At 41.6% G+C, this 12,928-nt stretch overlaps 1 long non-coding RNA gene across 1 annotated transcript in view; it reads right to left on the reverse strand.

Annotated features, from left to right (window-relative positions):
• LOC114904835 overlaps positions 1-12,364 on the reverse strand; it is a 38,586-nt gene extending 26,222 nt beyond the window's left edge. The window contains exon 1 of the long non-coding RNA XR_003796043.1: positions 12,198-12,364. This is a non-coding gene — a long non-coding RNA (uncharacterized LOC114904835). The remainder of the gene's footprint in view (positions 1-12,197) is intronic.
• Positions 12,365-12,928: the final 564 nt, after the last annotated feature.

Raw genomic sequence — 12,928 nt, forward strand, 5'->3', positions numbered from 1 at the left:
AATGTCCTTCTGCACTGGCAGTGGACCTGTCACTGCACTCTGTGCCTTAGACCCACATAATCCTCAGAACAATCCCCCAAACTATTATCATTCTCATTTCCAGATGAAGAAAGGAAAGGTCGAAGAGAGGATAGGTAACTTGTTCAAAGATTCCAGCTATAAGTGATGGAGAAAGAATTGAACTTAGGGTAATCTAATTTCAAAGCCTTCATTTAAAATCCTAACAATGGTCTCTTTACCTTGGTGAACCACTGACTCTCCAGGAGTTTGTTAAAAACAATTTTGATAAAGACCCAGTGCAGGAGATCCTGATCCAATTGATCTGCGATGGGGCCTGGTCGTCGTATTTTGAACTGTCTCTGTAGGTAATTCAGACGCACACCAAAGTTTGAGAGCTGGCTCTGTCACTTGTTAACTGTGTGATTTGGGACAAATTACTTCACCTCCCAGGGCCTCAGTTTCCTCATTTGTTAAATTGGGGATGGTGATACCCCCTACCTTTGTGTTACTGTGGGAATTAAATGAGTTTAAAATAAAAGCACTAGGAAGACTGCATGGCACATAGTAAGTGGTTGATAAGCATTAAAGATGATTACTTTCTCTGCCTCTTGGCAGCAACTTACTTAACAAAACATTTTTTAGGAGCTCTATTTCCTGGACAGATTACATAAAAGAGTAATTGCCTGCATTTACATAGATTTTTAATAGTTTGTGTCTCAGAAAGTGATTTTTTTTTTAGCCTCTTTTCCCAAATCTCTGTTTATGCCAAATTTGGATACCATGGTCTCCTGTTGTCCTAACCGTCTGGAGGCCATATTTTGAAGGTAAGTTGAAATTAAGCCACAGATGTAATGACAATGGCAGGTCAAAGAGAAATAGGTCTATGAATCTTGACCTTGGTTGTAACTTAGAAATACAGAGAGAGCTTTAGACAATACCCAAGTCATATCCTAGATCAGTTAATATCAGAATCTTGGGTAATAGGGCCCAGCCATCAGTATATTTTAATCTCCAGGTGATCCAATGTGTGGCCATTGGGCCCCACCCTAGCTCTACTAAGTAGAAACTCTGGTGCTGGGACCCAGTAATCTGTGTTCTAATAAGCCTTCTGCAAACCTCAGGACCTTTGATGTGAACCATTTCATTATCATCCGCATGTCCAGGTCTCTGTTTCTGCTTCTCTGTCCAGTAGGGACAAAAAGCAAGAGAGAAGATGTATTAACTCAGTTCCCTTAAGAAGGTTCAAGCGGGTCAGTACGGCCCTAGCCAGGCCTGCCCTAGTATTGGGCAATGAGGGTCCTTCAGCCTAAATGCCTGTATCTCAAGGGGAAGATGATCCAATTAAGAGAGGCCCCACTTTCTCAGAATGGAGACCATGTCAATATTTGCCTAAAATACCCCTTTTTTCCAATCCTGACTCTGCCCTGGAAGCTTCGCGGAGACTAATAACACGTAAACAAGTTCCACACCAACCCATCTGCTTCTCATTTCCTGCAGAATGCTAAAATGAGTCTTTTAAGGTTGCTTGCGATATGTCCCTCTCCTCCTGCCCTGCCCCTGGGGCGCTAGCTCTGCGTCCTCAGACCACCTCAGGCCCTGCCTCCTCCTCCACCCGGGTCCTGTCTGCACAGACTTGGCTTCGCACAACGCTCACAGTTATTCCTGGCATTTGCTTTTTTGGCTTAGGGCACAGCCAATGATATCGTTTTCTTCTTCTGTTTAAAGCACTGTCCTCAGTCTCCTCCTTTGTCCCTTTCTCCTCTGGCAAGTGTAATGCTATTGACAATTGAAAGTGGCCTGGTTCCCTGGAGCCTGGTAAATGGCCCTGCTGCTAGAATTAGGGTGAGAACCGTGGGCAGAAGTGAGAGCTGGGCTAACAGGACCTGCTCTCCCGGGGCTCCAACGCCCCTCTTGGGACCTCCCCAGCGTGCTTGGGAGGTTGGAGTACTGGGGGGGGGTTGGGGGGGGGACCTGGAGTAAGTCTGAATTTCCTTCCTAAATTTGAGCAGTGACTCCATGTGACCTTAAACCACTTGTGGCTTTGCTCTCTTCTGTTTAGCTTCTCTTAAGTAGACCTTTGCCGGAGTGACGCCCTATTCAGTTGCATACCTTGTTTTACTGCACTTTGCTTTATTTCACTTCCAAGATATTGCTTTTTTTTTTTTTTTTACAAATTGAAGGTTTGTGGCAACCCCATATCCAGCAGGTCTATCGGTGCCATTTTCCCAACAGCACTTGCTCACTTCGTGTTTCTGTGTCACATTATGGTAATTCTCACAATATTTCAACCTTTTCATTATTATTATAGTTGTTTTGGTGATCTGTGATCTTTGATGTTACTATTGTAATTGTTTTGTGGTGCTATGAACTGTGCCCATATAAGATGGTGAACTTAATCAATAAATGTGTGTGTTCTGACTGCTCCACCAGCCAGACATTCCCCATCTCTCTCCATCTCCTCGGGCCTCCCTATTCCCTGAGACACAACAGTATTGAAATTGGGCCAGTCAATAACCCTACAATGGCATCTAAGTGTTCAGGTGAAAGGAGGAGTCCTACGTCTCTCAATTTAAATCAAAGCTGGAAATGATTAAGCTTAGTGAGGAAGGCATGTTGAAAGCCGAGATAGGCTGAAAGCTAGCCCTCTTGCGCCCAACAGTCAGCTGAGGTGTGAGTGCAAAGGAAAAGTTCTTGCAGGAAATGAAAAGTGCTACTCCAGTAAACACATGAATGATAAGAAAGCAAAACAGCCTTATTCCTGATATGGAGAAAGTTTTAGTGGTCTGGATAGAAGATCAGACCAGCCACAACATTCCCTTAAGCCAAAGCCTAATCCAGAGCAAGGCCCTAACTCTATTCAATTCTAGGAAGGCTGAGAGAAGGAAGCTGCAGAAGAAAAGTGTGAAGCTAGCAGAGGTTTGTTCATGAGGTTTAAGTAAAGAAGCCGTCACCATAACATAAAAGTACAAAGTGAAGCAGTACGTGCTGTTGTAGAAGCTGCAGCAAATTATCCAGGAGATCTAGCTCAGATCATTAATAAATGTGGCTACACTAAACACAGATTTTCAGTGTAGACAAGACAGCCTTGTCCTGGAAGAAGATGCCACCTAGGACTTTGTAGCTGAAGAGGAGAAGTCAATGCTTGGCTTCAAAGCTTCAAAGGACAGGCTGACTGTCTTGTGAGGGGCTAATGCAGCTGGTGACTTTCAGCTGAAGCCAGTTCTCATTTAACATTCCAAGAATCTTAGGGCCCTTTAGAATTATGCTAAATCTACTCTGCCTGTGCTCTGTAAGAACAAAAAAGCCTGGATGCCAGCATGTCTGTTTGTAACATGGTTTACTGGATATTTTAAGCCCACTGTTGAGATCTATTGCTTAGAGAAAAGATTCTTTTCAAAACATTACCACTTATTGACAATATACCTGGTCACCCAAGAGCTCTGATGGAGATGTACAATGAGATGAACGTTGTTTTCATGCTTCCTAACACAACATCCATTGTGTAGCCCATGGATCAAGGAGTCATTTTGATTTTCAAGTCTTATTATTTAAGAAATAAATTTCATAAGGCTATAGCTGCCATAGACAGTGATTCCTCTGATGGATCTGGGCAAAGTAAATTGAAAACCTACTGTAAATGATTCACCTTTCTAGAGGCCGTTAACAAGATTCATGATTCATGGGAAGAGGTCAAAATACCAACATTAACAGGAGTTTGGAAGAAATTGATTCCGACCCTCATGGATGCCTTTGAGCAGTTCAGGACTTCAGTGGAGGAAGTCCCTGCAGATGTGGCGGAAATAGCAAGAGAACTAGAATTAGAAGTGGAGCCTGAAGATGTGACTGAATTGCTACTATATCTCATGATAAAACTTGAACAGATGAGTTGCTTCTTATTGATGAGAAAAGAAAGTGGTTTCTTGGGATGCAATCTACTCCTGGTGAAGATGCTGTGAAGATTGTAGAAATGATAACAAAGGATTTAGAATATTATATAAACTTAGCTCATAAAGCAGAGGCAGGTTTTGAGAAGATTGACTAATTTTGAAAGAAGTTCTACTGTTGGTTCAATGCTACCAAGCAGCATTGCATGCTACAGAGAAATTGCTCATTAAAGAAAAAGCCAATCTGTGTGGCAGACTTCATTGTTGTCTTATTTTAGGAAATAGCCACATCCACCCCAGGCTTCAGCGACCACCGCTCTGATCAGTCAGTGGCCATCAACATTGAGTCAAGATCCTTCACCAGCAAAACGACTACAACTCACTGAAGGTTCAGATGATGGTTAGTATTTTTTAGCAATAAAGTGTTTTTTAATTAAAGTATGTACATTGATTTTTTAGATATAATGCTATTGCACACTTATTAGACTGCAGTATGGTGTAAATATAACTTTTATATGTACTGGGAAACCAAAACATTTGTGTCTTGCTTTATTGCAGTGGTCTGGAACTGAACCCACAATATCTCTAACATATACCTGTACTGTTAGAATGTGAACAAACTTGGAAAGACCAGTTCCAGGGGACACTGTGGAGTAGGAAATGTGTTCCTGTATTTTCCTTTCAGTTTCAGAGAGATGCTTCTCTCCTCTTCCTCAAGGACTTAATCTGGACCCTATTCTAAGGGCAAACCCCAAGCCCTCTCCTAAATGTGCTGTCCTATCCCGTACTTCATCTTCTCATCACCCTGCCAAGACCAGGTTAGAAAAATGATAACTCTCATTATCTGTCTGTCAACAAATCTGTCAACAGCATAAACTTTGGAATGCCCTCTTTATACCAGACATTGTGCTTTAAGACTCAGCTCTGGCCCTTAAGAAGCTTGAAGAGACAGGACATGCACATGCAAAGGTAATAGCTTTGGACCATGTCAAGTGAATCAAACAGATAACAAAGCTTAAAGGATTATGCAATTATTCAATAAATATATATTGAGTGCTTATTATATGCTATGTTACATGCTAAACCAGTGAAAAAACAGATAAAACCCCTGGCTTCATGGATCTTAGATTCTAATGAGACAAGAACAGTGTTAACAAATAAATATATAATACATCAACTTGTGACAAGTGCTCTGAAGGAAAATGAAGCAGAGTAAGGTGAATTTTTTTAGATAGGAGGTCAGAGAATGCCTCCCAGATAAGGTGCCATTTGAGTCAAAACCTGAAGAAAGAGGGAGAGCAAGACATCAGACTATCTGGAAGAATTTTCCAAGCAAGCTGAATAGCAAGTGCAAAGGTCCTGAGGCGGGAGTGTGCTTGGTGGGTTCTAAGAAGGACAAGTAGGCCAGTGTGGCTGGAGGGCAGTGAGTGAGAGGGGATGGGCAAGATAAAAGGTTAGAGAAGGGACAAGTGTAGATCACCAATGTTCTGGAGGCTGTGGGAAGAATTTTGGATTTTATTCTGAAGCCATTAGAGAGTTTTGAGAGTTTTGAGCAGAGCAGTGACATGATCTGAGTTATACATTGAAAGGATCATTCTGTGTGAGGGTAGATTTAGGGGTGCAAGAGGAGAAGCCTGAGGCCAGTCAGGAGGCTACTATAATAATCCAGGGGTGAAATGATGATGGCTTGGACCGAAGTGATAGGACTGAGGTTGGTGATATGAGGTTTAATTCTGAATATATTTTGAAGGTAGACAAAATAGCTAAGGTATGGGGTTATAAACAGAGAAATTAGGAATGACACCAAAATTTTTTACCTGAACTGAAGGTTTTACATTCATAGGAGAGAGTGGCTGCTTCTGGCTCAGCTAATCAGAGTAGGATTAATGAAAGACCTAAGATTTGAGTTGCACTTGAAAAAACTAGTAGGGTTTTGTGGCTTGTGGAAATTCTCAGTGGCTTATTCTGAGACCATTTTTTCTTCCTAGACCCCATCACACCACCCCAAACCCACTCCTTTGTTAAATTTTAGTACCTCTACTACAGGAGACAAGGGACTCACCCAGCCCAAGAGAGGCAGATCTTGATCCTTTAAGCCAATCATGGAAATTCCTTGCTCTTGCCAGTAACTGGTTTAGAAATGGGCTGGTTTAGGAATGGGCATGCCCTACAATTCTGGGCAATGGAACGTAAAAGGGAACTCTGAAGAGGGGACTTCTGGGAAACTTTCTGAGTCTGAGATGCCCTGGATTTGAGATGCTGTCGTGTAAGGACATGGTACTCAAGCTGCCATTGTCATCTTGCAAACATAAAGGGGGAAGATGAGGTCAACAGCCACATTTTGAGGGTGGCAGAGGAAAAAGGTTGGAAAAAGCCTGGTTCTTTGAGGACATCGTTGAGTCACTGAGTTACCCAACCTTGGAGTTGTGCGACTTCTGGACTTCTTATTATGTGAGATTAAAGAAACAAAAAACAAAAAAACCCTCCTTATCATCAAATGCTTTTTAAAAAATATTTATTTATTTTATTTATTTATGTTTTGGCTGCATCGGGTCTTAGTTGCGGCATGTGGGATCTTCACTGAGGCATGCGGGATCTTCACTGAGGCATGCGGGATCGCTTTTTTTCATTGCGGCGCAGGCTTCTCTCTAGCTGTGGTGTGTGGGCTCCAGGGCGCGTAGGCTGTATAGTTTGCAGCACGCTAGCTCAGTAGTTGTGACGCATGGGCTTAGTTGCCCCACGGCATGTGGGATCTTAGTTCCCCGACCAGGAATTGAACCCGCATCCCCTGCATTGGAAGGTGGATTCTTTACCACTGGACCACCGGGGAAGTCCCTCATCAAATGCTTTTGAGTTGGATAGTTTTTGCTTGAAGCGGAAAGTAAGTCATTTTAGATGAGGAATAAAGACTTTAGGTAGGAAGACATAGCAAAATCAAAGATACTTTGAGGCAAGATTTCCTTTGAGACAAGAGAAATCAATACACATTTGGGAAAGAGTAGGTGGAGTAATTTGGCATTCATTCATAGGCTTGTTCAACAAATATTTGTGGAGCCCGTACTGTGCGCCAGATGCTGTTCTAAGATGGGGGATGCTGCAGTGAACAGGATAGACAGGATCCCTCTTCTCATGGAGTTTATTACCTTGTGAAGGAAAGACAGGTGGTAACAAAGGAAACACAATAAGAATAATTTCAGGAAGATGTAAGTATGATAAAGGAAATAAAATACACTGATGTGCTAGAAAGGGACTAGAGAGGCTTCCTGAGGTTGGGAATGGTACATTCAGGAGACTTAAAGAGGGAAAAGAGTCAGTCAGGTTGACAAAGTGAAATGAGGCTGGTGTGGCTGTAGCCTAGGGAGAGAAAGGAGAAGGAAGAGGCCAGAGAGGGAAGCAAGGCCACGTCCTTTGGTTTTGGGGCCAAGGCAGGCATGCAGATTTTATTCTAAGTCACAAGGGAAGTAGCTGGAGGATGTTTAGCAGGGGCGTGATATGACTTTTTATCTTTGTAGATCTTTCTGGTGACATCATGGATGGACCCAAGTGGAGAGATGTGGGAGACAGAGGGATATAAGTCTGGGAAAGCAGTCACTGCCAGGTAGCTTCCTTCCATTTCAACAACCCAACCCAACATTGTGGCTCAATGGAGAATTTCAGGCATGGGAGCAAGGGCATTGGGGGAAAAATTATGGCAGAGGCCCTTTCCTCTGCCGGGTCATACATTTATCTTTCCTCTTCCTTTTTCTAGAAAACAAGTCAGCCTTGCCACAGCACTAGCTACAAAGAACCATGCTGATTAGAAATAGAGCTGATTACCTAAGATGCTGGTCACATTATGTTACAGAAATACTAGGACAGTGCTGTCTAAAAGAAATAGCATGTGAGCCACATAGGTAGTTTAACATTTTCTCTTAGCCATATTAAAAAAGTAAAAGAAAGTAAAGATAAGAAATTAATTTTAATAGTATATTTTATTTAAGCCAAATATCCAAACATTATCATTTCAATATATAATCAATATAAAAATTATTAGTGATCTATTTTTCTCTCTTTTTTTTTCTTCCCCCTAAGTCTGAAATTTGGTGTATATTTTACACTTATAGCACATCTCAGTTTGGACTAGCAACATTTCGAGTGCTCAGTAACCACATGTGGCTAGTGGCTACTGTACTGAAAAGCACAGGCATGGGAATATGGCCTGGGAAGGCCCCGTACAGGGAGGCCATGTCAGGATGGAACCCTGGACTTTGGCAATGGTTTCATGATTCTGCTGCTCTGCTCTGGATCCATTCTCTAAAAGAGATGTATTAGGTCAAAGGACATGAACATTTTTAGGACTCTTGATTATTTTCCTAATTGATTACATCTATTTATGATACTACCCACCATGACTACAGGTGCCAATATCACCAGCTCCTGATTTAGAAATTTGCATTTTAATTTGGGGGGGTGGTTAAGTTTAAATTTAATTTAGTGAAAGAAATACCATGCTTCTTTTAATCTGCTTCTCTTTGATAACTAGTAAAATTGAAATTTTTTTACATTTTTATTAATATTTGTTCTTTTGTGAATTGTTTTGTTACAAATCTTTGTTCTGTTATCAGCTAAAGTCTTAATGACATTTTTGAGTGGATCAGAATGCTTGCTCAAGTCAGCCTGACGATCATATTTTGTCTCCTTAGATTGGCCTCAGGGGCAGCCAGATTATCAGGCAATGCTTAGGAAGCATGAAATCAGACCAAGGACGGAGCTGATCTCAGGTGTTTCTCAGCTAAGTCAGATCACAGCCCTCTATGGCTGGAAGTGTATGTGGGAGTCTGCTTAGTAAAGAGATTCCTTTCCCTTAGCTGTGTTTAGGGGGAACTGGTGTGCTTGCTTGCTGACTAATTCCCTTGTATGTACTGGGTCTTTTTTCAACTTATGTGTAAGTTTCTGTGTTCTGCACTACTGTTGCATTCTTTCCGTGCTCCCCTGAAATTACTCCCGGAGCACCTGGGCTGGAATGCTGGCTCTTCTCAACCTTTCAGTCACAGATTTACAACCTCTAGATTTACCTCTGTATATAACCAGTCATGTTTGTGATGGGGGAAATCTTACCAATTTAATATTGAAATCAACTTTATTTCCAGTTTCTTGGATAACATCTTGTTGTGATCTTTAAGAAGTGACAACAGCTTCTACAAAATCACCATTGAATATGATGTCCAAAATTAGGCACTCTTTCTTATGTGAAGAAGACTCATTCTATCTCTATTAAAATTTTTTTTTTTTTGGCCGTACCACACGGCATGGGGGATCTTAGCTCCCTGACCAGGAATCGAACCCGTGCCCTGTGTGGTGGAAGCGCACAGTCCTAGCCACTGGACCACCAGGGAATTCCTCTATTAACATTTAAAAATGAATGAATATGGAAAATTACATACCCTTTTGCATTTATAAAAATAATTTAAAATTTTCTAGTTTAATATCTTATGATATTCTTCAATTAAGGTATTTTTTATCATTGAGATTGACCCCTCCTTTTGTTAATGAATCACTCTGAAAAGCTAAAATATACACATGGCATAAAATTCAGAAGGTACAAAAAGCTATATAATGAAAGTAGTCTTCTTTCCTCCTCTGACTTCTACCCACGTAACTTCCCTCTTGAGGGCAACTGATGTTATCAGTTTCTTGTTTATCATTCCAGACATGGTTTTTGCATTTTCAAATATCCAACACACACACACACACACACACACATACACACACACACACACACAAATAGTAATGCACCATTCTATATTATTCTATCCTGCATATTGCTTTTCTCACTTATCAATATTTATTTGATGTATTTTCACGTCAGTACAAACACAATTGTTTCCTTCTTTTTAATGGCTGCATATAATTCAATATGAATGTAATGTGATTTATTAATTGGTTTCCTACTGCTGGTCAAAGGGCTAGTTTTCAGCCAATTTGCATTTACAAACAATGCTGTAACTAGTATCATTGTGCATGTTATTTTGCTCACATGGAAGTGTGTCTATAGGATGAATGCCTAGAAGTAGAGTTGTTGGGTCAAGTGCATTTTTAGTTTTGACAGTTATGGCCAAATTGCCTTCCATAGATTTATACTGTTTATAATCAGCAACAAATGGGTGTGCTGGTTTCCCCTTGGCAATATTGGATATTATCAAGCTTTTTGATCTTTGTCAATAGGGAGATGAAAAATGACATCTCATTGTAGCTTTAAAGTGCATTTCTCTTTAAAAATGAGGTTGAGTTTTTCATATGTTTAACAGTCACTTTTGTTTCATTTTGAAGCTGAAGTTTGTAGCATAGTATGATCTGGCCTTTGCATCTCAAATCCTGCCTTGCAGAAACCAGAACATGTCTTTTATATCTCCACAGCTTTTGCATCAGTTTAGGTTCATTTTGACTGCAAGTAACATAAAACCCTGACTCAACTGACTTTAACAATAAGGGAAATCTTTTATCTTACATGACATCATGTCCTGGGATACAGTAGCTTTAGGATTGGTTAGTTCAGCTACTCACCAAGGTCACCGAGGTCCCTGGTCTTTCTATCCTTCTGATTGCCGCCCTCTTCATGGTCACTACATGGCTGCATTACAGTCAGGCATCCCATAGAGACAATGCAGCAACCAGTAGAAGATGAGGGATGTTTCTTACCATGAGTCTCTTTTTAAGAACAAGGCAACTTTCCTGAAGTCCCCTTTCAGAAGATATGCCCTTGAATCTCATTACCCAGATCTGAGTTTTATGCCCATTCCTAAACCAATAACTGGCATGGAGAATGGGACCATCACAACTGGTTCATGTTAGTCAGGATTTTTCCCTGAATTATATGGAGTAGCAGGGGACAATCCCCTGCCCTCCAAAAGTAATTGGGGCACGACCAACAAGAAACATGTGGATCGGCTGTAGGGGGACAATCGACTGTGGCTGCCACAACTCTGCACATGTTATTCCCTTTGCCTGATACAGCACTCCTTTATTTACCCTCCCATCTAACTACTATTCATCTTTCCAGTATAGGCTCGGGTTTGGCTCCCAGGAAACTGACTGTTTCCTCTAGGAAACTGACTTTGTTTCCTCCATTCCCATGCAGCCTGTGCCACCCTCTTCACACTGCATTCTAAAGCTGGCTTCGCCTCCCAGTCTCCCACCACATCCCAGATCCGTGAGGGCAGGGGCTGGGTCTGATTTGTTTCTGTATCTCTGGCCCCTAGGACATTGCACAGTACAGAACAGACACTTAACTCATGCTTGTTGAATGATGTGTCTGCTAGTATTTAGAGTTTCAAGTCTAGATTTACAACAGAAATCAACTTAGAGTTTTGTGTTTGTGAATGATTTGCTTGTTGAAATTTGGAATTAGGATTATCTTTTCCACATACAGCAAACTGGAGAGTTTACAGAACAAATTGTTTAACTTGTGGATTATTGGTTCCTTAAAAGTCCAGAAGTTCAACAAATATTTCCTGAACACATATTATGTGTTGGGCACTGTCCCAGTTGGCTCTTTATACAAGAGTAGTATGAGGGCTTGTCTTTGAATGTGAGTTTATGCTTTAAGGCAGCATTTTTCAAACTGCAGGTCAAGGTCTCTTTCTGGGCAATGAAATCAATTTTGTGGGTTAAAACCATTATTAAAATGAAAAAAGATTAGAATAAAATATATCCGAGTGCATCCTCTTGGTAAAACTTTTGGTTTATATTTATATTTATGTTTATGTTTATATTTATATGATGTCCTGGGTCAAGATAATAAAATGTGTTTTTTACTATGGGTGATGGTCAAAAAAGTTTAAAACCAGAGAGACTGGTTCAAGATGGCGGAGTAGAAGGACTTGCGCTCACTCCCTCTTGCAAGAGCACCAGAATCACAACTAACTGCTGAATAATCATCAACAGGTCACTGGAACTCACCAAAAAAGATACCCCACATCCAAAGACAAAGGAGAAGCCACAATGAGATGGTAGGAGGGGCACAATCACAATAAAATCAAATCCCATAACTGCTGGGTGGGTGACTCACAAATTGGAGAACACATACCACAGAAGTCCACCCACTGGAGTGAAGGTTCTGAGCCACACGTCAGGCTTCCCAACCTGGGGGTCCGGCAACGGTAGGAGGAATTCCTAGAGAAACAGACTTTGAAGGCTAGCGGGATTTGATTGCAGGACTTCAACAGGACTGGGGGAAACAGAGACTCCACTCTTGGAGGGCACATACAAAGTACTGTGCACATCAGGACCCAGGGGAAGGAGCACTGACCCCATAGGAGACTGAATCAGACTTACCTGCTAGTGTTGGAGGGTCTTCTGCAGAGGCGGGGGGTGGCTGTGGCTCACCGTGGGGACAAGGACACTGGCAGAAGAAGTTCTGGGAAGTACTCCTTAGCGTAGGTGCTCCCAGAGTCCGCCATTAGCCCCACCAAAGAGCCTGGTAGCCTCCAGTGTTGGGTCTCCTCAAGGCAAACAACCAACAGGGAGGGAACCCAGCCCCACCCATCAGCAGACAAGCAGATTAAAGATTTACTGAGCTCTGCCCACCAGAGAGCAACACCCAGCTCTACAGACCACCAGTCCCTCCTATCAGGAAACTTGCACAAGCCTCTTAGATAGCCTTATCCACCAGAGGGCAGACAGCAGAAGCAAGAAGAACTACAGTCCTGCAGCCTGTGTAACAAAAACCACATTCACAGAAAGATAGACAAGGCGAAAAGGCAGAGAGCTATGTCCCAGATGAAGGAACAAGATAAAACCCCAGAAAAACAACTAAATGCAGTGGAGATAGGCAATCTTCCAGAAAAAGAATTAAGAATAATGATAGTGAAGATGATCCAGGTCCTTGGAAAAAGAATGGAGGCAAAGATAGAGAAGATGCAAGAAATGTTTAACAAAGACAGTAGAAGGAATGAATAGCAGAATAACTGAGACAGAAGAACGGATAAGTGACCTGGAAGACAGAATGGTGGAATTCATGCCATGGAACAGAATAAAGAAAAAAGAATGGAAAGAAATGAAGACAG

The sequence above is a fragment of the Monodon monoceros genome, unplaced genomic scaffold (genome assembly GCF_005190385.1).
Source record: "Monodon monoceros isolate NGI ecotype Baffin Bay Population unplaced genomic scaffold, NGI_Narwhal_1 Super_Scaffold_21, whole genome shotgun sequence".
NCBI lineage: Eukaryota > Metazoa > Chordata > Mammalia > Artiodactyla > Monodontidae > Monodon > Monodon monoceros.